General features: G+C 36.5%; 1 pseudogene; it reads left to right on the forward strand.

Annotated features, from left to right (window-relative positions):
- The first annotated feature begins 23,956 nt into the window (after positions 1 to 23,956).
- Positions 23,957 to 24,502, forward strand: LOC150063918 (large ribosomal subunit protein eL34-like; annotated as a pseudogene).
- Positions 24,503 to 26,020: the final 1,518 nt, after the last annotated feature.

Consider the following 26,020-nt stretch of genomic DNA (forward strand, 5'->3'; position numbering starts at 1 on the left):
ACAAAGGCATTGGTAGTTGTTAGAATTTACATTGGTTGGTTCTTTTAGTCTTCATTTTTCTAAAATTGAGAACTTATAGAACAGTATGAAAGAGAAACAGCGACAGATATTTTTATTAAAAGAGGAAGATAGATTTTTGGCCAGCCTATTAGAGCAGAGAAGAAATTCTGTTATAAATCTAGCTTATTTTAAAGGCTTTTGTTTCTCTTCTTCTTCGCCTCTTCCTACTTCTTTTTCTCCTTCTCCTTTTTCTTCTTCCTTTTCCTCTTCCTGTGCTTCTGCTTCTTCTTCTGGCTCTCCATTATTCTATCCAATGCCCATCTATGAGCACATTGGTAACTTCAGCCCAGAAGACCATGTGGATGCCAAGTCATGTGCAGTGAAGTTGATTGTCAGCATGCTAACAGGCTGACCCTCTTCGGCAGGGACAGCACTTGTCCTTGAGCTAGGGGTTTGGGGACAAAGAATTTCACTAGGGGCAGCCTGATTTATGTGGAATGTGGGATTCATGAGGTGTGTGAGCGTGGGGGATATTGTTGTGGCAAGGCTAAAGTTTAAGGTGCAGCTGCCTGTGTCACCAGATAAGATAAGGCCTGAGTCAGCTAATTTCAGGGAAGGGCTTGTGTCACCAGATTTTGGGAAAGGCCAACCTTTACATCAGGGAATAAGTTAGTGGAATGGCTTCTGAAGTGGAGGAGGTTAGGCTAACAATGGGAATTGAACCTAAGACCTTACACATGCTATGAAACACTCTGCCAAATGAACTATATCCCTGGGGTGAATGTGGCTGTTTGAACTCTAGACTATACTAAAGAAAAGTTATGAAGGAGTTTGGTCGTTGTGGTTAGGCCATTTGTGTTTGCTAACTAGAAGTTGTTAAAGTTAGCTCCTTACCATACCAGTACACAGGGAAACAGCAAGATTATATTTCTTTGTTTTGTTAATGTATATTAATTAAATGAAATGTGGGTTTCATTGTAACATTTCATATATGCATAGCAGATTCACTCCACTCTTCTTTTTATGTTTGTTTGGTTTTGTGCTGGGATGGGGCTTAAGCTCAGAGTCTGGAGGCTTCCCCTTCACTTCTTTACCAATTTAGCCACAGCTCTACTTTTTGGTGGTTAATTGGAAATAAGGCTTCTCTGCCCAGACTGGCTTTAAATCATTATCCTCAGATCTCATCTTCTTGAGTAGCTAGAATGACAGGCATGTTAGTCTTTTAAATGAATTACAAAAATAAATGAAAACTGAATTCAGCTTCATGATTTACAACAAACTTCCATATTTATTGTTCTATTTGATGTTAATTGCCTTAAAAAGGAGCCATATTGTGGCATATGAACTTGTGGGGCAGAAGCAGGATTATGAACTTGAGGTCAACTTGGAATACATAGTGAGACTCTGGCTCACAAAAAAAAATGGAAGAGGAGAAGTAGAAAGAGGAAGAAGGGGAGAGGAGGAAAAAGATGGAGAAGTAAAGAAATGGGAAGGAATAGGGGAAGGGAAAAGAGAAAGGGGAGAGGAGGAGGAAGAGGAGACTAATACCAAAGAGAGACTAATACTAAAGTGCCGAAATCTTGCATCTACCCTGAGCATCATAACCCAGGATATGATAAAGACACTTGCTCAGCCATATTCACTGAGGTACTATTCACAACCCAGATGCCCCCCTCAGATGAATGGACACAAAAAATGTTATATATATATATATATATATATATATGTGTGTGTGTGTGTGTGTGTGTGTGTGTGTGTGTGTATACATATATATATGAATTCTACATAGCCAACAGACAAGATAAAATAATGGCATTCACTGGGAAATGGATAAAACTACAGCAAATCATGTTGAGTGATATAAGTCAAGACCAAAGGAACAAAAGGCACATGGTCTCGTTGATATGTGGATATTAGATCAAACAGTACAAGAATGATGACTCAATATTAGGGTACTCAAGGTCATTGACACAATCTTAGAGATATAAATATAACTATATAGACATAAAAATCTATGATGGAATATATACTCTATAGACATAATGTCATTATATAGAGAGATATGTATCTATTACACACAAATTCCCAGCTTAATTTTAATTTTGTTCTTAAATTTATGTGCCAGTGATCACATATAGAGATCTCATTCTTGAATACTTATTTGTTAAACTTGACATTTGAAATATGATGTAAAAAAAAACAGTGTTAATAAAATCTAAAAAAAGGCCAAAGACTTAAAGTGTCGCAAAGGTACATCCATTGCTAATCAGCGGTCAAATTGAAGCTCAGATCCAAGGTTTAAGCTACAAAATTACCATTGTAGCAAATTAAAGAATGGCATCCTTTGTATCATAAAATGATCTTGATTTATGAGACAGGAAAAGTAGGAAAAGGAAAAGGAAAGGAGTAACTAATGCGTATTCACTCTGAATTATCTGCCATGGGGCTAAAGTAATAAAAGATGAGTCTAAAAATACCTAAAGTGGTCCTTTGCTTATCTCATATTGTTAAAGTATCTTATCTTGCTAACTGGTATATTGAATATATGATTATTTGTTTATTTGAAATAGGAAAGGGAAGTGGGGAAACAAGATGAAGGAAGGGGGTTAGGGGAAATGGGGACAAAAACATGAGAAGGGGTATCAATGTGTATGAAGTAATGCATCTTCTATCTGGTGAATATAACTGTAACCCTTCTATTAATTACAATAAAAATAAGATAAATAAAAATACCTAAAGTTAGTAACATACTATTTTATTTCAGGTGAGTTTACATGATATTCTCCGCAGGAATCTCATAAACATTTACTGAACACCTATGTTCATATGTCTGGTGCTAAAAGCATACTGGTGGTAAACTCACAGACACAGTTGTGTATGTCATTTCCAGGACAGGAAAAGAGAATAAATGGAAAAGAGAATACAATGGTCAAATATCATTGTTCAAATCAATCTGCAAGAATGCTTTTTGTAAGATATCAATAAGGAAAGAGAACAGTTACCATATAATACAAGCATTTTACTTTTGAAAAGAAGGAGATTTCTAGATTACGAGAAATTATCTAGAAAAAAATCTAGATTGCTAGATTATTGTCAGTTAATGAACTGCTATGGATTGGTGGGCAGAATTTGGAAGAAAAGTAATAGCAGTCCACGTACTTACAGGGAGGACAGTGTTACACTACAAGAAACTGAAGGAAGTTAAATGTTGTTAGTTCAAGAACCAAGAGGGTTCTCAAGAATTGTAACTGGGCAAGATGGTAAAAGAATATAAATCTATGATAAGGAAAAAGAGTGCATTTACCCTCAAGACAGTTAAGCAATTCTTTTTATGATGGTATAGAATATGAATAATCTTATTGTACGCATTCCTAGACTTGTATTCAAAGCTTCAGTAAGACTCTAATCTCCAACTGATTTATTTTCTTTCTAATCCGATGAATAACATTCCGTTCATCCATAATGTCAGGTACTAATTTATAAAATAGGTAAAAGTAAGTTTGTAGACTTACAAAAGAGGTTCATTTAACTGGAAAAATATCAACTAATGGGACTATGTCACTCCTTATGAAGGTCAAAGTTTTGATCTCATCATTTTTCCTGAATTTTTTAGTTTAGCTTCTGTACACATACTTTATAATAATAGGGATTGAAATTAAAATTGGATATGGAACTCATATTTCACACAGTAGGTTTTGACAATTTGAAGGGCTAGCTCCTTTGTAATATTAATTTGGCCTTAACTAAAGTCTACTATAAAACTGCTTCATTTAAGAAAGGTTTCGAGGCCAGAGATTTGAGGCCCAGTAGTAGAGTGCTTGCCTAGCACGAACAAACACTGGGTTTGATTCCTTGGTACCGCATATACAGAAAAATCTGGAAGTGTTGCTGTTGCTCAGGAGATTGAGAAAGCCTAAGGACAGGGCTCAGGCCCTGAGTTCAACCCAGAAACTGATAGAAAAAAGAGAAAGCTTTTAATAGACTGCAATCTAAATAATTCTACCCCAAAACCTGTATGTAGAGTAAATGTTGTTACATAAACAAGCTCGGGGTACCTTCTTTCCTTTTTTACAGGACTAAATAGAGATGTTTCTTGCAGTCTTCTATAGAAAATACTGGTTTTGCTAGTAGAGAAATTACATTCTTCAAATGTACATGAAATTGTTTAATCACCCCCTATAGCTGCTAATATTAATAGTGACATTTATCTGTTCATTATCGGCATATAAGATGTGCAGAAAAATGTACTTTTCTAGAATAACAAGGTACTTTACCAATCTGTAAACTAGATGTACATATTGAAAAAAAACTCTCAATTTATGATGACATTAGGTTTTGATAAGCCCATTGCAAATTGAAATCACCACATGTCAAGATTGCATTGAATACAATCTAATTTCTGGAACAATACAGCTTAGCAAACTAATGCACAAGTTGAGACTACACAAAGTGTTGTCTTTTGGTAAATAACTAGAGAAACCAATAATTAGAGAAAACACAGGGACAGGAATGTTGCCTGTTCTCGAAGCTGAGCCTCCTGAAAGGTACAGGGCTGGAAGGGCTCTTACTGAAATAGCTGATGATTACCTTGGATTGGTGTTTCGGTATGGATAGTATTAGTAAGACCTCAAACAACATGGCTTCCAACTGACTTGTTTGCCTTAAGCCAAAACTCAAAATATCAAAACAAGATGTCCAGTAGTCAGTGTAAATGTGCCATCAACCTAAGTAAACTTCTACCTACGACCAGAAAAATCATCTTTGGAAAAGAAAGGCACAATAAAGACTTCTTTTTTTGCCAGTTGTGGGACTTTTTTTGCCAGTTGTGATGAACACTTCGGGAGTAACTCTATAGATGAATATACAGGCCCATTTAAAAATAATGAACTGTTTAAATAATTACAGCAAATATGATAAAATGGTAAATAAAAATCCCAAAAATATTTTATTCATCTAAATGAAAACAGAAAAGAGGTACAAGAGCACATGCGTAACTAAAGACAACAAAATGAAGGAAAACCAAATGGAACAAATGAAAAATATGTCAAGATAGTAGATATTTAAGTGATCTTAGCAACAATTCATGTAACATGCATATCTACACTTCCTTGAAATTACATTTATCTTAGATATGAACATTTGTATATGCATTACACATAAATATGTGTCACATATATTAAATCAAATTAAATATATACTATATATATGTAAATTGAAAGGTAATAAAATGAGTTAAGCAAGACCTGCTTATTTGCTTATTATAAGAAGTATACTTTAAATATAAATAAAGGGTTTATAGGGCTAAATTATATGAAGAGTTATATTATGGTAGCATCATCAAATTTGAGTGTGTATATTATATTAGACTAAGTATATTCAAAGCAAAGAATGCCATCAGGAAGGAAGAGAATTGTGTCAAGACAAAAAATAATCAGTCCATCAAGAAGACAGATCAATTCTAAGTGGTTAAAGCTCTAGAATGCTTTGAAATTGTATAGGAGAATTTTTTCCATTTATGGTTATATTAAAAACAAAGTTCTTATGTAAAACTTAGAAAATCCATTATATCTGTGTTGAACTCACATTAACCACAGAAAAATTAAAATGTTATGTTATCATAGAAAATAAGGTGATAGCTTTACTCTATCCAACCCAAGAAAGCAAAGCTACAACCTTACCCAGGGTAACAGCCCCGGGAGGAGAGAGGGCTCTGTAAAATCGCTATCTGGTCAGATATAAGTGAGGGTTTCCTTAGGAATCCCGTGTTTTATCTATCTAGATAGGGTAGAGAAACCATGGCCACAAACTATATTTCAACTTGTAGAACATCTTCAGAATACAGAATTGTATATATGGAAATTATTACTTGGTAGATGTCAGACGTGAAGGATGATGTGGAAAGAGATGCATAATTTTATGCAAGAGTAATTATATGGAGCCTGCTGCTGGTGGATCACACCTGTAATCCTAGCTACTCAGGAGGCTGAGATCTGAGGTTCGTGGTTCAGTGCCAGCCTGGGCAGGAAAGTCTGTGAGACTCTAACCTCCAATTAACCACCAGAAAACTGGAAGTGGCACTGTGGCTTAAGTGGTAAAGCATTAGTCTTGAGCTGAAGAGCTCAGGGATAGTGCCTGAGTTCAAGCCCCACAACCAACAACAACAAAAGAGTAATTATACAGATCTGTTTATGCATTTGACTGTACATGTGCATTGTATCAATCAAGTTCCTGCTTTTGAACTTTCACTATATTGCAAAATGTAACTATTGAGAACACCAAATAAATAATATATTGGACCTCTTTTTGCTACCTTTGAAATTCTTGTGAATCTATGATTAGTCCCAAATAAACTTTATCTTCTATATCTATATCATTATCGATATCTATCTGTGTTTATTTGGGTCTATATATTAAGACTGAGATCTACATAGATATATATTGCAACCTAACATTAACCTAGATATTTTAAGGTGTAACTCTTAGGCTTTTAAGGGCTAACTCTTAGGTATTTAACCTATAGGAAAATACCTCAATATTACTTATGAACACTAAAATAAAAGAAACTGGTAACTATAAGCCAGCTGACACTTGGGTGAATAGACTGTTCTATCAATTCTGTTCTGATCAATTGCTACTAAAGAATTGAAAGAAGCCAGTGGTAGTGACATTCACCTGTCATCTCATACGTTTGGAAGGCAGCCACCAAAATAACTAAGCAAAACTATGAGCAAAACACATATGAAAATTAAGTGGGAATGGTGCACAGCTTAAACAGTAGAGACTGCAGGGCAATAATGCAACTCCCAGAGTTCAAAGGCATCACACCTCTGGTGTGCAAGGAAATCTTTATCAGAAATGGCCTCCAGTCCGGAACAAAGGGTCTGATTGTTTTCCCTCCTCCCACTTTTCTGCTCTATTTGAAGTCTTGGTCCCTCAGGCAGCTCTGGCAGCATTGACAGTGGAGTCCCTACCTCATTTACTCATGCATGCACTAGCTCGGAAATACCTTCATAGACACACATGGAAGAATTGCTGTAATCAGTTCTCAGGGCATCCCATAACCCAGCCAAGTTGACACTCAAAAGCAGTCATCACAAAGGAATTAGAAAGTAGCATGGCCTTTCTTAATCATAGTAAATTGAAATAAGCTATATATGCCCTCACTTTGTGACTTTCTGTGATGCATGATTCAATTACAAATGTCATTATTGATGAGAACTAGGGGCAAAGCTTGTCCTAATGCCGACAAAGAAGCTTCTACTCCATATCTCCAAACTCCTGCATTTCAAGCTTCTCCTGCAGTTTCTCCTGCTTGGCAGATAGAGACAGTGTCTGCAGAGAAACGATTTACTTTTCTAGTCTTTACCACAGGAACACTGTGGCTTTTGGGAAATGTGTCTTTTCTGGTAATTTGACCACCAGCAAACCATGATCAGAATACCATGCACTTGACTGAATGTCTGAGCAGACGGAGATGCATGTGAGAAGGCTGAAGTACCTCCTGCTACTGCTGAATGTTCATGCCATATATGGCCAAATCTACTTGGGAACCTAGAAGTTTAGAGTTGAGTTTTGAGGCAACACTCAATGTTTAAAGACAGATTTCTGTGCTAGGTGATCACGGAAGTGCAAATATCCCATTTTTCACCATTAAACTGAGCACTGGAATCATGATTGCCCTTCAGATCAAATGAGTTAATTAATGTAAAGTCTTAGTGATGTAGTTCGAGACATGACAGTATTATCTGTGTTCAGAAGTCTTTACTGATAGCATACCAAATGCAATGACTAACACAGCACAGTGGGAAAAATCACCTGGCAGTCTCTTGAAGTACTGGATAGTTTATGAAAATTTGCAGAAAATAACTTCCTATCATTGGAACATAATCTAACATTCTCCAGAGCACAAATGTCATTTCTTTAAAAGCTTCCTACACTCCAGATGGTGAGGCCTTCAGATGGACGTGGGCCAACTGCAATAAGTAATGATCTCACAAGAATATAGAGAATGACAGGTCATTTGAACCATGGAAAAGAAGTAACACCTTCACAAATAGGAACAAAAAAAAAAAAGAAAATCAATTGGCTGTCTAAACTTCAAAGAAGTTAGACATTGTTCCTTCTTTAAAACAGCTGTAGAGGTAAACCGTGCATTTCACATTCCTTTTACAGTTCTAAGCCACTAGCAAGATCAATGAACATAGTCAAAATGACATATTTGATTAAGATTTGCAAATCTATTTTAAGTCCATCCATCACTGTTTAGCTGAAATCAGTCAGTTAGTACTGAAGAAATTCCTAACTTATTCAAATTAAACCCAACTCAATCAATATAGAAGCCCATGTAAAAACAAAAAACAAAAATGTATTGCCTTCAAAAGCAAAAGTCTGGAACATAATAATACTATATAGGTGCTGAATTAACTGATGAATTCATCCTTCAGGACATTCTATCATTCAGTAATTTAGAGAAAAGCCATGGAGACCATGAAAAGAAAAACAATGGAACAGTCTGTGATTTAAAATGCAAACTGAATCCTTCAACATGTCTGTGTAAGTTTAGACATGTTTATGTTTCAGAGTACATTTTCTCTATGAGAAAATACTTTACTGCCTATATATGAGTATTGCCACAAATATTAAATAAAACAGCATATTTGAAAGCTCTCTGCGAGTGATAAGGTACTGAATGAACACACCTGCTCTTCCAAAATCTGAGTAGGGATAAGATGACATGGTCTGTGAAACTGTCTTTTGTCACTGCCTATCTCCTAGATGTACTTATGAGGCTAGCTTCTTACATCTAGAACTCTTACAAGAGGGTAAGAGGAAGGGAGAAAGAGCTGATGCTTTTTTGTTTTGCATCCAGATGAACTGATTTACATAGTTTACATGAACATAAATCGCTGAAAGAATACAATTTGTTGTTGTCTGGGTGTGGTTGCATAAGATTCCATTGGGCTCTGAGCGTGGTTGGTAGAGGCATCAGGCCAAATCCACCATGGGTGTGGAGAAATCCAGAATACAAGTATCGCTCCACCCTGTTGTCATGTTGCCTAATTAGCTGGTGGATGGAAAACAACCCTTGAGAGTCAGAGTAATCTCTCATTGTAGAGTCGTGACGCAACAGACAAATGGCAGGCTATCTATGGCGGAAATGCTGAATAGCTTCTGATGTCTGCTTTCTGAGAAGAGAAGCAAGTCAGAGGTGTGGGCTCTACAGTTCCCAAGAAAGCTCACTTGATACCTTTCTCACTTCATTTTGTTGAGCTCAACAGCAAGTGCTTCCAGTCTGCCCAGCTTTCCAGTGGAAAAGTCAGTATTGTTTTAAGACAAAGAGCTGCCTTCACCAGGGTCCTCTTTTTTTATTTCTCCTAAGGCAGTGAGAATGGATGCAGAGAGAGAAAGGAGAGGAAAAAAAAGACCTTGGGTTTGACATGGACATGAAATCACATTACCTCTGTTGACCATCTTTGAGAAAGTACAGTACCCAAAGAATGAGGCCTACATTCATGAGCTTGACTTGTAGCTAATATCCTGGCACTCAGTAAGTGCCAAGATATTTTAACTAATTGATATTGTCAATTGGTCTTTGCAAGGGACAGTGGCAAAGACAACTATCCCCCTAGCTGACAGATTTGTGTGCAGTTCTCAGAATATTTCTTTTTTCAATTTTGAAATTATGCCTGAATTAGGGATAGGTTTTTCTTTTACTATGATATGGTTTATTTTAATTTTTTTTCTTTTTGTCAGTCCTGGGCTTGAGCTCAGAGCCTGAGCACTGTCCTTGAACTTTCTCAAGGCTAGAGCTCTATCATTTGAGCCTCAGTACCACTTCCAGCTTTTTTCTATGTATGTAGTACTGAGGAAGTGAACCTAAGTCTTGCATGCTAGGCAAGCACTCTACCACTAGGCCAGACTTCCGGTCCTATTATGATAGATTTTAAAGAACAAATTGAGATTTACCCCATGCATGGCATTTATGTGTAGGTTTAACCCCTAGATTGTGTTCTTATAAGCTCTATTCCAGTGTTTTGCAATGAAGACTCCTTTGTAAAGAAAACATTTGATCTATAGACATTTTGGGTTTTTGCAACTATAGAGATGGTATAGTATAACATCAGAAAAAGATAATAATCAGGGATGTTGCTCTACAAAGAATAAAACAGGTCAAAGTGTCAATAAGGGCATGAATGGCTCACACTTGTAATCACAGCTACTGAAAAGGCTGAGACATGAGGATGACACTTTGAAACCAACCCCAGCAGACACATCCATGAGATTCCATTTCCAATTAACCAGCAATATGCTGAACTAAAGGTGTGGCTCAAGTAGTAGAGTGAAACCATGGACAAAAAAGCTGAGCAAGATACAGGCCTTTAGTTCAGGTCCTAGATTTGACCCCCCTACCTGCAAGAAAGTGCCAGTAAGGACATTCAGAAACCTAAATTTATTCATTCCAACAAACGTAATTAGCTCAAAACTAAATTAATTTGCTTGGTGATTAACTAGTGATGCTGTAGCAAAGATTTTTGTTATGGTACCCCAATAGGGCATGGGGGTCTTACCAGAAAAGCTAAATATGACTTAATTTTGAATGACTTAAGTAGATTGGATTATTTCTTATTTCTGACTTGAAAAACCTAATTAATCCTTAATCTATTTTGTAGTAGCTATAAATTTCCTCCCAAATTTCACATATATGAAAAACATACATGATACTTTGTGTGGCTCCATTCCCATCCAGATTCCCTGAACTACACAAATATATTATTTTTGATGGCTGAATATATTGCAGTGTATACATGCATATATAATCTCTTCTTTATCCATTTAATTATTGATGATTTGTACATTATATACAATGAATCAATAAACATGGTGTTTATGAATCATTATTACTAAATATTATGGAATATAATTATTTTGGGTATATAGCTGCTAAAACTTTAGCACCCTACCCAGGAACTCCCTTTGGATACGTTTTTCAGACTAGTGTTCTTCCTCTTTCTTGTTCCTTCTTTTTATATTTCTAACTTCATTCTTAAAAGCGTGGTCTGTCTAAAATGTGTATTCCAAAGTTAACATTCCTGACTTCCTCTTTTCTTGTTCGTTCTTCCAACATGAGTTTTGAACATTTTTGAGACAATACATTCAGTGAAAATTCATTATCTCTCTCTCTCTCCTTCCTTCCTTCCATCCTTCGTTCTTTCCTTCCTTTCTTCTTCCCTCCTTCCCTTCCTTCCTTCCTCCTTTCCTCCCTTTCTTTTGTAGTACTGGCCTTTAAACTTTGACTCTTGCACTTACTAGGCCCAAACTATATTACTTGAGCCATGCCCCAGACCAGTTTTTGTCTTTACTATGTCTAACTGAATCCTTTAATAATAAAAATTTGTTTGAAATATTTAATATGATCAGAAGAAGATATAAATGGTTTTGTTTACCACAAGTGGGAGTAAGAACAGGCCTCTCTTTTATCATAAATGTAAAGAGATAATTTTAAAATATCCCTTATAATAGATAATTAGTTTCTGGCATAGTGGATATATGCAAAGAAATATGTGCATATTTATTGATTATTCATTTAGTGATTACAAGTGGAAAAGCCAAAAACCAGTTGATCACAATGATGCCAATTGTGAACACTTGCCTCTTGCTTTGTCCCTGGATCCTCTTTGTCCATCTTCTGAGGTGTATGGCATCTGTATCACCTGACTATTCCTTAATTGCTCAAAACTTGTGTCTTTTTCTATTGACCACTGCTGCCTCTCTCTTCATTTTAAAAGTCATCTTCTTATTTCATTTCTAAAAACTGCTTATTCAATCATCCAGACATTACCGCACATCAGTGTCACAGTTCTGTGGAAGTTACTAAAGATGAAATCAGCTAAAACCACACCCACAAGGACCTCATAGTCTATTTCAATAGATAAGGAGTATTTTCAGTGTGACTGTACTTCAAATGGAAAGTTACAGATATCCAAAGTTAACTAACTGATGCACATATTGAATATCAAGTGAGAACACCATTCGATATCAAGTCCGGGTACTAATCAATCACCAAAAAGAGGAAGAAAGAGGTTCGTGGGAGACATGAAATTTAAAACAGCTATCGAAGTAGACTGTGAGGTCCTTGTGGGAGCTATGTAAGTCATAATACATAGGCAAAGCTAAAGGGAAGGGTATTTTAGCACACTTCAACTTTGATTTGATTTTAACAAAAAAGGATGGAAATAATGGTAAGTATGAAAAAATATAATTTGTGTCCCAAATGTGAAGGACACAATGTCCAGATAATATATCTGATCTTTATCTATTTTATTTTATATACTTGGACATTCTAATACTAAAGTTTTTTGAAAAAAAATTGACATGGGACTTTTTTACATTCTTCTGATGAACAATTCCCCTGTGAGTATTTGTTGAAGTGGCCAAATTTTGGTGTGTCAAACTAAAGACTAATTTGGTAAAGCTTATTAAATAATGTGATCAGAAAATAGTTTTTAATTTTCTATAATTAACATAACATATCATGATTAGAAGCTAAAGGGAATACTTAAAATTTATCTGCATAAACAATTTTACTGTAAATGAACTAATTTTTGTATTTTGAAAAAATTGAATAAAAATAATAAGAGTTGTTTGACAGAGGCTGGATATGAAACTCTGAGGTAAAATGCTTGATAACTAGGTATAATGCCTTGGATTCAATCCCCGGCACCAAAAAGGATAAAAATATTGCAACCCTATGTTTTTTACTAGTCAGTACTACATGACAATCCATTCATATCTCTTTCCATTCAGCTATACAATGGGATCAATAATAAAGTTACTATGAAAAATGTAATACAACAGACTAGTACTAAGAAAGGGTGTTTAGTACAAGCTAGTTTTCCTTAACAATGGTAATTACAAGGCCAATAATTCACTTCTATATGCTAGATAGAAGAAAAAACACTGAAAGTAGAAATCTTGAGACATAAATTAGAAGCTTGGTTTATACCTTCAAGTCATCTGGTCTATGACCAATCTCATTTCTTCTCAGGACAAGCATTCCTCATTTATATTATGCAGAAAATTTGACCAAAGCACATAACATTCATATATGGGTATATCACAGTAAATCCCTTTTCATAATTAAAATATACTAACAACAAAAAAGAAAAGAACCCAAATATGTTGGCTCATATCTATAATCCTAGCTTCATGGAGACTAGAGACCAGTAGAAATATGATTCAAGGCCAGCATGGGCAAAATGATCACAAGACTCCTACCTCAAAAACAATAAAAACGAGATGAGCAAACGGATACACACCTGTCACTCTAACCATACAGCAAGTCTAAATGACAGGATAAGCCTAGATGCAGGACAGTCAAAAAGGGAGACCCTGTTTGAAAAATAATAAAATCAAGATGGTCTGGAGGCATAGCTTAAGTGATTAAATAATCTACCTAGTAACTTCAAGGGTCCAGAAGTGGAAGGAAAAAGAAAAGTAATAAATCAAATGACCTTCAATTTTGTGTAATGACAGCAATGACACTTTTATCTTCCCGATGCCTGACATGGCTACAAGAAATTACTCCTCCTGATTTCTTGAGGAGGAAGATGCAGGTGCTGCTTTGAGCAAGAACAAGCATTGCTACCATGCACTCACAGTCCAGAGTCTGAGGATTTCTGCTTGATAAACCAACAGAGGTTTCTGCTTGATAAGGATGGTAGATATCACTTCCACAGTCCGAATTTGAGAAGGGGAATCCGAAGAGAATCTTTAAAGAATTTATTAACATTGATTTTTACGTGATATTTCAAATGTCATGTTTAACAAAAAGTATTCAAGAAGGGAATTTCTATATACAATCACTAGTACTTTGATTTTAGAACATAATTAAAATTAAGCTGAGCCTTTGCATATCATAGATACAAATTATTATATGCAATAAAATATTATGTCTATAGAGTATACAGCCCATCATAGATTTTTATGTCTATGTACTTATTTTTAAATCTCCAAGATCATGTCCATAACATTGGGTACCCAACTATTGAGTCTTTACTCTTGTACTGTTTGAATCTAATATCCAAATTTTAAGGATACCATGTGCCTTTTGTTCCTTTGGTCTTAACTTATCCCACTCAACATGATTTACTCTAATTTCATCCACTTCCCAGCGAATATCATTATTTTATCTTGTTTGGTGGCTATGTAGAATTCCATTCTCTCTTCTCTCTCTCTCTCTCTCTCTCTCTCTCTCTCTCTCTCTCTCTCTCTCTCTCTCTCTCTCTCTCTCTCTCTCTGTGTCTCTGTCTCTGTCTGTCTGTCTCTCTCTCTCTCTCTCTGTCTCTGTCTCTGTCTCTGTCTCTCTCTCTGTCTCTCTCTCTCTCTCTCTCTGTCTCTCTCTCTCTCTCTCTCTATATATATATATATATATATCACAGATTTTGTATCCATTCCATTCAACTGCAGTAGGGTATCTGGATTGTTTCTATCACCTGGCTATTGTGAATAGTGCAGAGATGAACATAGCTGAGCAGGTGTCCTTATCATATCTTGGGTTATGAGGTTCAGAATAGATGCCCAGGAGTGGTATGGCAAGATCATAGGGGAGGTCTATTTTCAGTTCTTTAAGAAAGCTCCAAACTGCCTTCCAGAGTGGCTGAACTACTTTACATTTCCACCAGGAGTGCAGCAGGCCAATGGGAAAATGAACTACAAATCATATCGTTTGTTGAAGTCAGAAGAATACTGAGAAAGGTAAAGAAAATCCCATTTTCCATAGACAAAGCTGGGGCTTTGAGCTATTATGATTTTGCTGATAAAAATATAAAAATGTGGAGCTCAAAACTGAAAAATTATTAAACCTAGAACTTGTATATAGCAGCCACGTGTCTGGGTTCTTGATTCAAGACAATGCAATAATTCTACCTTCTGAAATATCAAAACATTTAGAAATATTTGACAATGGTCTTTAAGAAGTCTCAACCTGCTTATTGGAACATTGAGCTGCTTTTCGTTTTCAATAAAAATCTTTCAAGAATTACTTCAGGAATTGTCTTCTATGTTTGTACTTCTGGTATTTGAGATTTACTCACTTAACAAAGTTTAAATATGTATTATAGTAGTGTCAGCTATAAACACACTACTGTGTAGCAGACTTCTAGAACTTTTTCACTTTGTATGACTCCAACTTTATTCTCAGTGAACAGCAACTTCCCCTTCTATATTCTTTTCTATGAATTTGACTGCTTTATATATCTCAGGTAACTATATTCTCCTTAACATAACATTCTCACATCTCATTCATATTGTAGCATAACGGAATGGCCTCCTTTGATGTCTAAATAATTGCTCCTCTGGGAATAGGTGTTACATTGACCCACACCTCATCCATTGGTCTTCTTGTCATTGTCACATGCAAATTCAGGACACATCCCCATTCCTGGAAGTGGTATATGGGTCAAACCTCTTCTCCATGGCATATAGAAAACTAAGTAATACAATTTTGCACTTGTCATCAGTTTTGAGGTTAACAATAAGCCTATGAATTGTTATAGTTCCCATCTTAAATATTAGCAAATGAGGCTCAAAGGGAGACATTTCATTACTTAAAATCACAAAGCTAATGAGTGGCACAGAAAGGCTTCAAACATAGAGACATGTGCCCTCAAGGCTGTGTCATGGGTCTTCGTTGGGAACTGTAAAGTTCCAGACACCTGTGGTCCCACAGATCTGAAAATGATAGGACGCTGTTTCTCCAAATTATCATTTTTTTTTTGCCAGTCCTGGTTTGAGCTCAGGGCCTAAGCACTGTCGTTGGACTTCCTCAAGGCTAGAGCTCGTCCACTTGAGCCACAGAAGCACTTCTGGCTTTTTTTTTCTATGTATGTGGTACCAAGGAATAGAACCCAGGTCTTTGTGCATGCTAGGCAAGCACTTTTATCACTAGGCCAAACTCTAGGCGTAAATTATCATATTTTTATCCAATATTTAACAAGCAGATTCTTTTACATGTACTCATGTGAGATAGATATAAAATGTAATGTTGGCCCCTGCTGCAGAAGAAGAAATCAAAGATGTCTCCAAATACGGAGACCATCCAAAGCTCTGCTGTGGAGAAAATGGCACAGGCTACAGGGCTGTCTTCTGCGGCAACTATGCACATAAACTTTAGCTGAAGGTAGAATAATAAAGTTGTTTCCATTAAATGTGACAATAATTCCGAATAATTGGGAATTTAAAAAGTTTAGTCAGTTATGGTTCTCTTCCACTTTTCTCCCAGATCTCACTTTTCCTGGTCTTAAGAATTAAACAAAACTGGCTCCGGGAGTTTGGCCTAGTGGTAGAGTGCTTTCCTAACATGCACGAAGACCCAGGTTTGATTTCTTGGTACCACAAACATAGAAAACTCTGGAAATGGTGCTGTGGCTCAGGTGATAGAATGCTAGCCTTAAGAAAGCTGAAGGACAGTGCTCAGGCCCTGAGTTCAAGCTCCAGGACTGGCAAAAAAAAAAAAAAGAATTAAACAAAACTGATCTCAATAATCATCAAAATCTCCAATGTCAAATTATAAAGCAAACCCAGAGTAAGAGTCATACTGTAAAATTTCCTTAAATTTAATAAATCAATTTAAGTTCATGGTACAAATGTCTATACTCATCCACTAATTATTTCCAATCTTGTTCTAACAAGTACTTGAAGCAGTCAAATCAACTAATTCCTTTTTAAAATCTAATCAGCAGTCGTCCAAAGAACTTAAGAACTACAGAAATGGAGGGGAAGGGAGAAGGTTCATTAAAACAGAAGCCATTTATGTTTACAATTAATATGGACTTTATTATTTAGTAAAAGATAGAATCTAGTTAAACTGCCCTTTCTGAATCCTAGCTTCTGTCTGTAACTACGAAATGAAGGAGTAAAGTGGATCAACTACATTATTTGGAGATTACAATATGAGAACATTGTAGCAATCAAAGGATCTATTTACCATGTTAAAAATCAAAGTACAGGGTCTGGGAGTTTGGCCTAGTGGTAGAGTGCTTGCCTAGCATGCATGAAGACTTTGGTTCAATTCCCCAGTCCCACATACATAGAAAAAAGCCAGAAGTGGGGCTGAGGCTCAAGTGGTAGAGCTCTAGCCTTGAGAAAGTCCAAGGACAGTGCTCAAGCCCTGAGCTCAAGCCTAGGACTGGCAAAAAAAAAAAATCAAAGTACAAAAGGAGCTCCATCATCTGAGCATTGGTCTCAGGTCTGTAATCCTAACTACCCAGGAGGCTGAGATCTGAGGATCCTGGTTTAAATCCAGCCCAGACAGGAACACAGCCAATGAGGCTCGTGCCTCCACTGAACTAGCCTAAAACCTTAGGTGGCACTGCCTCAAAAGGTAGAGTTACTAGCTTTGAGTACAAAAGAGGCTCAGGGAAAGCATCAAGGCCCTGAGTTCAAGCCTCAAAGCTGACCAAAAAAAAAAAAGAAAGAAAAAGAAAAAAGAAAAAAAAGAGTTCCAATCAATTAGAATGAATATCTCTGTTCTTTTCGGTTACAGGATCACTTCTTCCTTTTTAGCATACCCATACATCTTGTGCGTGTGCGTGTGTGTGTGTGTGTGTGTGTGTGTGTGTGTGTGACAGAGAGAGGGGGGAGAAAGAGAGATCATATGACACATAATTATGCTGGTTAAATTATAAATTGTTATTTAATTTTTTACTTGTGTATTAAACAGGGAAAACTCAGTGACATGCATTTTTTAACCACAGTAATAGCAAAACCTGGACAGTGATTATATGAGATAGAAATTTCATTTTTGTCTTCCTAATATTTGCCATTAAAAGTTTAATACTGGATATGTGTTGAAGATTGTGCTTTGTCTAGGAAGAAAAGTCTCTATTAGTAATTTTGGCCCCCCAAAATATAAGACATTTTAAGTATTTATACATTCCCATCACTGGCAAGTAAATGACTTATTTCATAATTAAAGGTAGCTCCAAAAGAATTCAATTTCAAGATAAAGCCTCCAGGAAATGTCATAGTCTGGGCTAAAACACATATAATCCAATTCTAAAGCTATATATCTCTCCCCTCTTATGTATGCATCTAAGCATTTTCCAATTTTCTCATCATATTTAAATATAGTCTATCACTCAACTCAAGAGAACTTTTTTCATCATAAGCTGTTTCTCTTTACATATCCTATACACTGAATATTAAAGAATGTATCTTGGTACTTACATTTTACATAAAAGTATATGGAGAAACAGATGACTTCAATATATTAAAGTGCCCTTCAGTAATAAACTATTTATTCCCTCTAAGAGCAAATATTATCAACAAATCCATTAATCCTTACTTTCTTTTAAAATTTAAAGAGAACTTTCAACATGTTTCTATTTTGATACATTTTCCTCCCCAAATACATAACACATGCTTTTCCATGTAACACAGTAATATCAAACACAACCTACAAACATGGGTTTAAGCTTCTCCACATAATCTAGGAAACTTGGAGAATTTTAGAAAGGATATTTGTGTCTTTTCCAAGGAACAGGACCAAGCATAGGTCAACTACAAAACCAATGGCTTTCTAAGAAAGCTTCTGTGTGTCCTGTAACTGATGCTGGCTGTTTCTTCTGTGTCTGACTGTGGAATTCACCACATTCAGATGAAAGTGGCTAATCTATCTTGACAAGCAACAACACAGAAAAATGAGCTTTAAAAGCAGACAAACTAGGATCTTCTCCTGAACCATCCATTCATTAAGCAAGGGAGCATAAGTAAATTAAAATTCCTGACAGTTACTGCACTACTTCAGAGTTAAAAACTGTCAGCATTCAATATGATTCCATAAACAATAACTTGTGGTTAGTTCCTTCACAAAAGCTACTATGACTTTATAAAGTCTTTTTATAAATATTCTCCAATGACTTCTCCCAGCCAAGAAGATACTACTTCTTTCTCCATCCAATGGGTTGATTTCTTACCCGTGGGAACATCTGCAAATATAAAGGTATGTGAGTCCTTACCCTTGACACCACCCAGCCTTAAAAATGGTGTCCTCATTTCTCCATTTGTCACTAATGAGCAGAGATTTTAAAGTCAGGTGCAACCTTTTCGAAGCCACTCTGTAGCTTCAAACTTAGGAGATCTTATGTAAGTCACTTAACAAAGTACTGTGTCTAATGAAGTGGTAGAATTAAGAAGATAGCTGCTTTTCCTCCAGTACTCTTAACTACAAGGGCCTGGCCCACCCAACTCTCACTTGGTTGGTAATGATCATGGTAATAAGGAAGATGGTTTCCCTGACTACTCTAGTAGAGTAGCAAAGAGAAACTTTCTCTCTTTCAATACTTCAGCAGAGTCCTAACTTCATAAATGTTGACTTACTCAGCTACTATGCATTTTCCTCTAGCTAATGAGGTGTTTGATAGCTGGAACTACATATACACAATATTATGTTGCTGTTTGATCTTAATGAAGCATTTACCAGCTGGATATGGAAGACCATAATGAGTTAGAAGTGGAGATTCTGGCAGTAATTTTCCTGATTTTTTTATCCATTCTGTTACCCTTTCTTGTCTCAAATTACCTTCATTAGAGCTGTACTAATTTGCATTTCCGCCAGCATAGTATGAGTGCTCCCTTTTTCTTATATAACCAGAATTTGTTTTTGCTTTTTAGTTTCTTATTTTGTCATTTTGCTAGCAATCATTCTAACTGGAGTGAGATGATATCTCATTTTTATTTTTATTTTCATTTCTGTAATAGTGCTGTTGAATATATTTTTCAGACACTTGCTGTCTCTCTCTTTATATATATAATATATATTATATATTTATTTCCTTTTGAGTAATTTCTTTTGGGGTCAATTGCCTTGATAATTGCTTGTCAATAGAGGTCATATTTAAAATAAAAAATAAATATAAAGTAATAAATAGCAGATCTTTGATCCTTCTTTTGCCAATGACATAATAAACTAGGTATGTTGTCCTGAATATACAAGCTTCATAATTGTAATGTAGTCCATAAAATATTACAGCAATTTAAACGTACAACAAAAGAAAAGTGGCAAAGCTACCCATAGACTATGTCTGATGCGGATATTGAACTTGAATCCATCTAAAAGTTGTCCAGTTCTAAATTCTCATCACTGTAGTTAGCCTTGCAAGGGTCTCCAGTGCCATCCAATATCTTAAGATTCTTTATTTTATTCTATCAAATCTTATAATAAATCCTTTTATCCTTCCTCTGCTCCATTCTGTGGGTCTCTCCACGTAACCAAACACTGCACCAATGTGCGTCTCACGATGCTTACTTCTGAAACTTACCAGCTTTCTTACTCCAATTTGGACGCGAGGCCCATTTTCACCAGGTGGCCACTCCGTTGTAACTATAATTTAGAACAAATGAATCACATTCTAAGACCCCTCTCACCATTTCCCCTTCAACCCTCACACACAGAATTATGTACAAACCCCGGGCTGTGACCCACAAGTCATAGCAATATCAATGTGCACTGTTGTTGACAACTCTCACTTGTGGTATCGCAGTACCATCAGCCCTCTTCTTGATTCTCCAACACACCCAGATCATCTCACTTCAGCACTGTGTACCAGGCACTCCTGTCTGGGACATTCCCTCCCTAGATTAAGAAAGGTGGGTTCCTTCTCATTAACATAGCTCAAACTAAACCTTGGGTTTATGAGAGACATTTCTTTACCACAAGTTCAGGCTTCTACTATTTCCTCAAGCCCAGTGCCTTCAGATACATGATTATGTTCATGTGTTGGGGTCAAATCTTCCTTTTATTAACATGCTTCCTACTTTACAATGTCTTCCTGCGTAAAATATAAGATCTCCAAAGCAAGGACCACACCTTAGAGAGAACTGTATGTTCATGAACATACATTTTGTTTGACCTCATGGTAATATATTTTGTGAGGATTATAGTTTGATCAGTCTCATTTTATTGTTATTTTATTGTCTGACTTAGAATTTCTACTTGATTTTCTCTATTTCAAGAAAAATTTAGATTACTCCATTACACAGATGTAATTGTAACTTTATCCTTCCACGGTTTTATAAAAATAGTTAACTCATTACTTGACTACTGAATATTCTGATTTTCCCACAAATCTCCTCATGTAACATTCCCAGCCATCTCTTCATAAATTATAATGTCTACAGAGCAATAGGCCCTGCTGTATCTTTAGAATCTGTGTCAGTTGCTCAACTTTCCTATTTCATTTTAATATGCTCAACCATTGATTTAACTGTGTCCAGCACTTCAACAAAAACTATTCTTAATTTTAACCATCTCCATTGCAGCCTATTTTACAGAGCAGGAAGCTAGGAAGAAAAGCAATGCACTACCTTATCTGAGACATTTTATTCAAATTATTGATGGAAACATCAGGAATCAAGACTCAAGTCCAATTCATCTGATTTAAATTTATTTTCTTAGCTTTTATCCTAGATTGTCTTACCTTGTGAGAAAGTCTATTTTGGAAGAGTTTTAAGAACTGAATGAAGAGCACAGAGTCTAAACCATTAGCCTATGTCAGTTTTTTTTCCCCCAAAGACATTGTCACATTCAAAATCAAAGTGATATGTGACTCAACGAGTTGTTACAACTCAGGGTTTTCCATACTCAGGCCATTACTCATTCTGCTCAATGAACTGATCCACTCCATTCTTCATCGAAAATTTCCCTCTTCTTAGGACTCACTAATGTTCCCAGAGCTGTTCACCACACATTGTGTACACCCACCTTCGGCCAAGCAAATGGGAACAAACTGGCCTGGCATAGAAATGAAACTTCAGTGAGAAACCAAAGCCCCAAAAGCCCAGGATGACACACCACAGAGCAGAACTTGACTGAGCACTCCCCATTTTCCAGGAAATGTGAGTGCTTGAACGCTTCATCTCCCTCAGTCCCTCTTAACAACCTGTGACATAACCATCATTACTGCCATTCCAGAGGAGGAAACGTGGACCGCATGTTTAAGCAGTTCATCAAGGTCTACAAATAAAATCGAAGGGCCTTGATTTGAATACCAGTTGGTCTGATCCCATAGATTATTCCTCAACAATACCCACATCAATAAACTAACAAAGCTAGACAGGAGTTTTACATGGAGTTTTATTTTAATCCTGTTTATCAATGATGTTTAATTGCAATGTGGGCAATTCAACTAAGTCACACAGGAAGAATGCTGCATGTGGGAGAGCTCAGGTGTCGGTGAGGGCACCGTATGAGTTAGAACACTGCTTCTGACCTTACATAACAGGTGCGGAAAATGTTCCCTGACCAGACATGCAACATCAGAGCTCTCACTGGATTACACGTTCAAAATTGTCATTCCCAGCATTGTTATGGTATCCTAGCAACTGATTCAGGTCAGAAGTCCTGCTTTTAAATTCTTGCAAAACAGTGGAAAAAGCTTTGTCATTGACTCTCAGAATCTAAAAAGTCTTCAGAGCTCATTTAGCCCAACCATTTCATTGTGTAGGATAAGAAACTAAATCCTTGGGCATTAAAATACTAAGGAAAAACTTGAATTAATTTCAAAGACATATTCAGAGGAAATCAGACACAAGAAAATGTGGCATACAAATGGCCTTATTTAACATTAAAATTGTTTTGCATATTAAGTTAATTTTTTGTTGGAGGATTGGAACTCAGAACGGGGGCACTTTCTGGAGCTTTTTGCTAGCTCTCTACCACTTTGAGCCACTGCAGCACTTCTGTTTTTTTTTTTTCTTGATGGCTAATTGAAGATAAGAGTCTCACAGACTTGTTTGCCAGGGCTACCTTCAAACTGAGGCCTTCAGATCTCAGCCTTCCGAATAGCTAGAATCACTGCAGTGAGCCACAGACACGCACCTGTAATTCCCTTTCTATGAAGTTCCAGACAGAACATGTCTGGGATAAAAAGAAAAGCGCAAGCAGTAGTAACATATAGGCATTCTGTTACCCAACAGTTCCACCCTGCTTGCAGTTCCAACTGAAGCATATACAGAGAATCATGACAAGACCTGTTTTGCATGTCTAGAACACACTACTCATACTGTCCAAAGGTTAGAACTATTGAGAGGTCCATTCACTATGAACAGCTGTGGCATAGTATATAGAATGTAAAATAAAGAACATAGAAGAAGGTAGAATATAAAAAAAATACAGCATATGGATGGGGACTACAGAATGCAGAATATAGGATAGGGAACACAGAATGCAGAATAGAGCGAATTGAATACAGAATATAGACCATAGGATATGTCATAGAATAAAACTCTAAAGAGAAATGAGAGTAAATGACTTTTCATTATAAACACTAATACTCATGTCATAAAGATGATATCAAATTAAAGAAGCAAAGAACAATTCACACATGAATAGAATTCATCACAAGGTAGAACTGTCCTGTAATTTTATATATGAAGAGTCTGATAAACCTTGAGAAGACAGTGACTAGAAGGACAAGGAAATAGTGGCTAAACAAGTAAAATCTATTGTATGTATATTTGTATGTTACACTTGTGCATATATAAACATATTATACACTGATTAAAACTTATAGTCTGGGTTCAGTGGCTCATACCTAGCTACTCACGAGGCTGAGATCTGAGGATCACAGTCCAAAGCCAGCCAATGCACTAAAGAACATGAGAATCCTATCTCCAACTAAGGACTAGAAAATGAGAAGTGGTGGTGTAGCTCAACAGGGAAGGACAGAAGCCTCCATCTGAAGAGCTCGGGGACAATGCCCAGGCCCAGAGGTAGGACAGTAGCCTAGAGCTGAAGAGCTCAGAGATAGCACCCAGGCCTAGAGTTCAAGCCCCATGATGAACAAACAAAACAAAAAAGATTATAGAAGTTGATTCCCTTTACCAGTTACCATCAGAGCAGTTGGATGATAGAGAGTTCTTAGAAACACTTCTCTGATCTGAGGAAAGGGACATCAAAATGGTCCAGTGATGGACATACCACCATAGGTTTTCCAATACTGCCTCTAACAAAACCAGGCTCTCCTGAACCCCTTGCCATATAATTGTTTACCTTTACCCCAAAAAGGTCGGGAAGCACCAAAAGCTGTATGTGGTGTGTGCCCCAGTGGGCTCCAGGAGGTTTATGATGTGAGAGCTAAAGCGATTTTCCAAAACAATAAAACATGGGACTGCGAGTTTGGCCTAGAGGGAGAGTGCTTGCCTAGCATGCATAAAGACCTTGGTACGACATACATAGAAAAAGCTGGAGGTGATGCTGTGGCTCAAGTGGTAGAGCACTAGCCTGGCATAAGCTCAAGCACAGTGCCCAGGCCTTGAGTTCAAGCCCCAGAACTGGCATAAAAAAGACAAAAACAAAACCAAAAACAGGTCAACATGGCCTTTGGTGGTTCCATTTGTGTCAAATAAAATTCAGGACAGGATCAAACTCACTTTCCTGATTGAGGAACAGAAAATAGTTGTAAAAGTGCTAAAGCCACAAGCACAGAGTCAGAAAACTAAATAAAAATAGGAAGCTGCTTGTGTGTACCTAGGATGCAAGAGGTAAAAAAAGTGCTAGCTAAGAAAAAAACTTTTTTGATGAATAAAAAGGTTTTGCATAATAAAATGTCAGAAGGCTAAAAAAACTTACAGAAGTTGTTATAAAAAGATTGTAACAGGGAAGTGAAGAGGAATGATTTCATGTAAGAGATATCTACAAGGGTAATTTACTAAAGGTGGTTCCAAAGCTTAAATTTTTCCTTCAGATGATAATAATTGGTTTAGAATAAAACATAAAATTAAGAAACATAAAACACTTAACAAATTATACCTTCAATAACCATAAAATTGAATACGCAATAATGTTCAGCAGTTGAAGTCTCACAGCTTATGTAAATATAATGTAAGTTACATTTCCAACATACAGTCTCTACATATTTCTTTTTCAAGTTCAGATGACAACAACAGTACCACAAAGTTCTTTGTGAGCCTTTATTAGATATATGCATCAAGAATCACAATTACCAGGGAATTATATAAAACTCAATAAATCAAAGTTCTAATTGACTCAGTCAGTATGAGTTTAGAGAGGCTACATAAGTCAATATAAACCTTGAGCATATTCAAAGTAGAAGTTATATTGTTCTGGAATCCTTTGACAGAAATACATGCAAAGCATTGTGCTCATTTGTAAATTCCAAATTTTGGAGGTATAAAGTACATAAATGATAATTAAATAAGACACTTGTAGAAAAGAAAGATTTTTACCTCCAAAGTCCTGTAAAATAGCAAGAAAAAAAATGGGACATTCTCCCAGAGAAGAGTATCTTAAAATACTAACATGTGGTCCAAGGAAGGTGGGCAGAAAAAAATCTGTAGGTTGAAAATCACAGAGTGAGTCCTTGGGCAGAAGTTATTTGGGGAAAAATTTCATCTCATTAAAAGAAAGCAAAAGCCAAGAGCCAGTGGTTCATACCTGTAATCCTAGCTACTCAGGAGGCTAAGATCTGAGGGGTTCAAAGTCAGCTGGAGCACAAAGGTCCATGAGATTTTTATCTCTAGTTAACCACCAGAAAACCAGAAGTGGTGCGATGGCTCAAGTGGGAGAGTGTTCGCCTTGCACGGAAGAGCACAGGGACAGTGTCCTGACCCAGAGTTGAAGCCCCATGACCAACCAATAATAAAGATAATAAAAACAAGTTACCCAGCTGAGAAAAACCAAGTGCACACTATCCAAAGACATTTAGGGATTTCTCAGCCTTATCTGATAACACATGTCACTGAATACGTATGGTATTCTCAATTTTTACAAGAGTAGGAAAATCCTATTAAAGTTGTGAGACATGATAAAACAAGAATTACCTAAGAAGTAATGTGTTGCCTACTTCTGCAACTTTTGCTGGAAGTGGAAAGGTTGACATAGACAATGCCTGAAATCCCTTTCTATCCCTCTAAAACGTTCTGTGAAAGCATGATGCTTTTGAGGATCGGATTTGACTTTGAAAGTTCTATTGTCTCATACTGAGCGCATCACTGACAATAC

The sequence above is a fragment of the Megascapheus bottae genome, chromosome 4 (assembly GCF_031878675.1).
Source record: "Megascapheus bottae isolate mThoBot1 chromosome 4, mThoBot2.hap1, whole genome shotgun sequence".
Taxonomy (NCBI): Eukaryota; Metazoa; Chordata; class Mammalia; order Rodentia; family Geomyidae; genus Megascapheus; species Megascapheus bottae.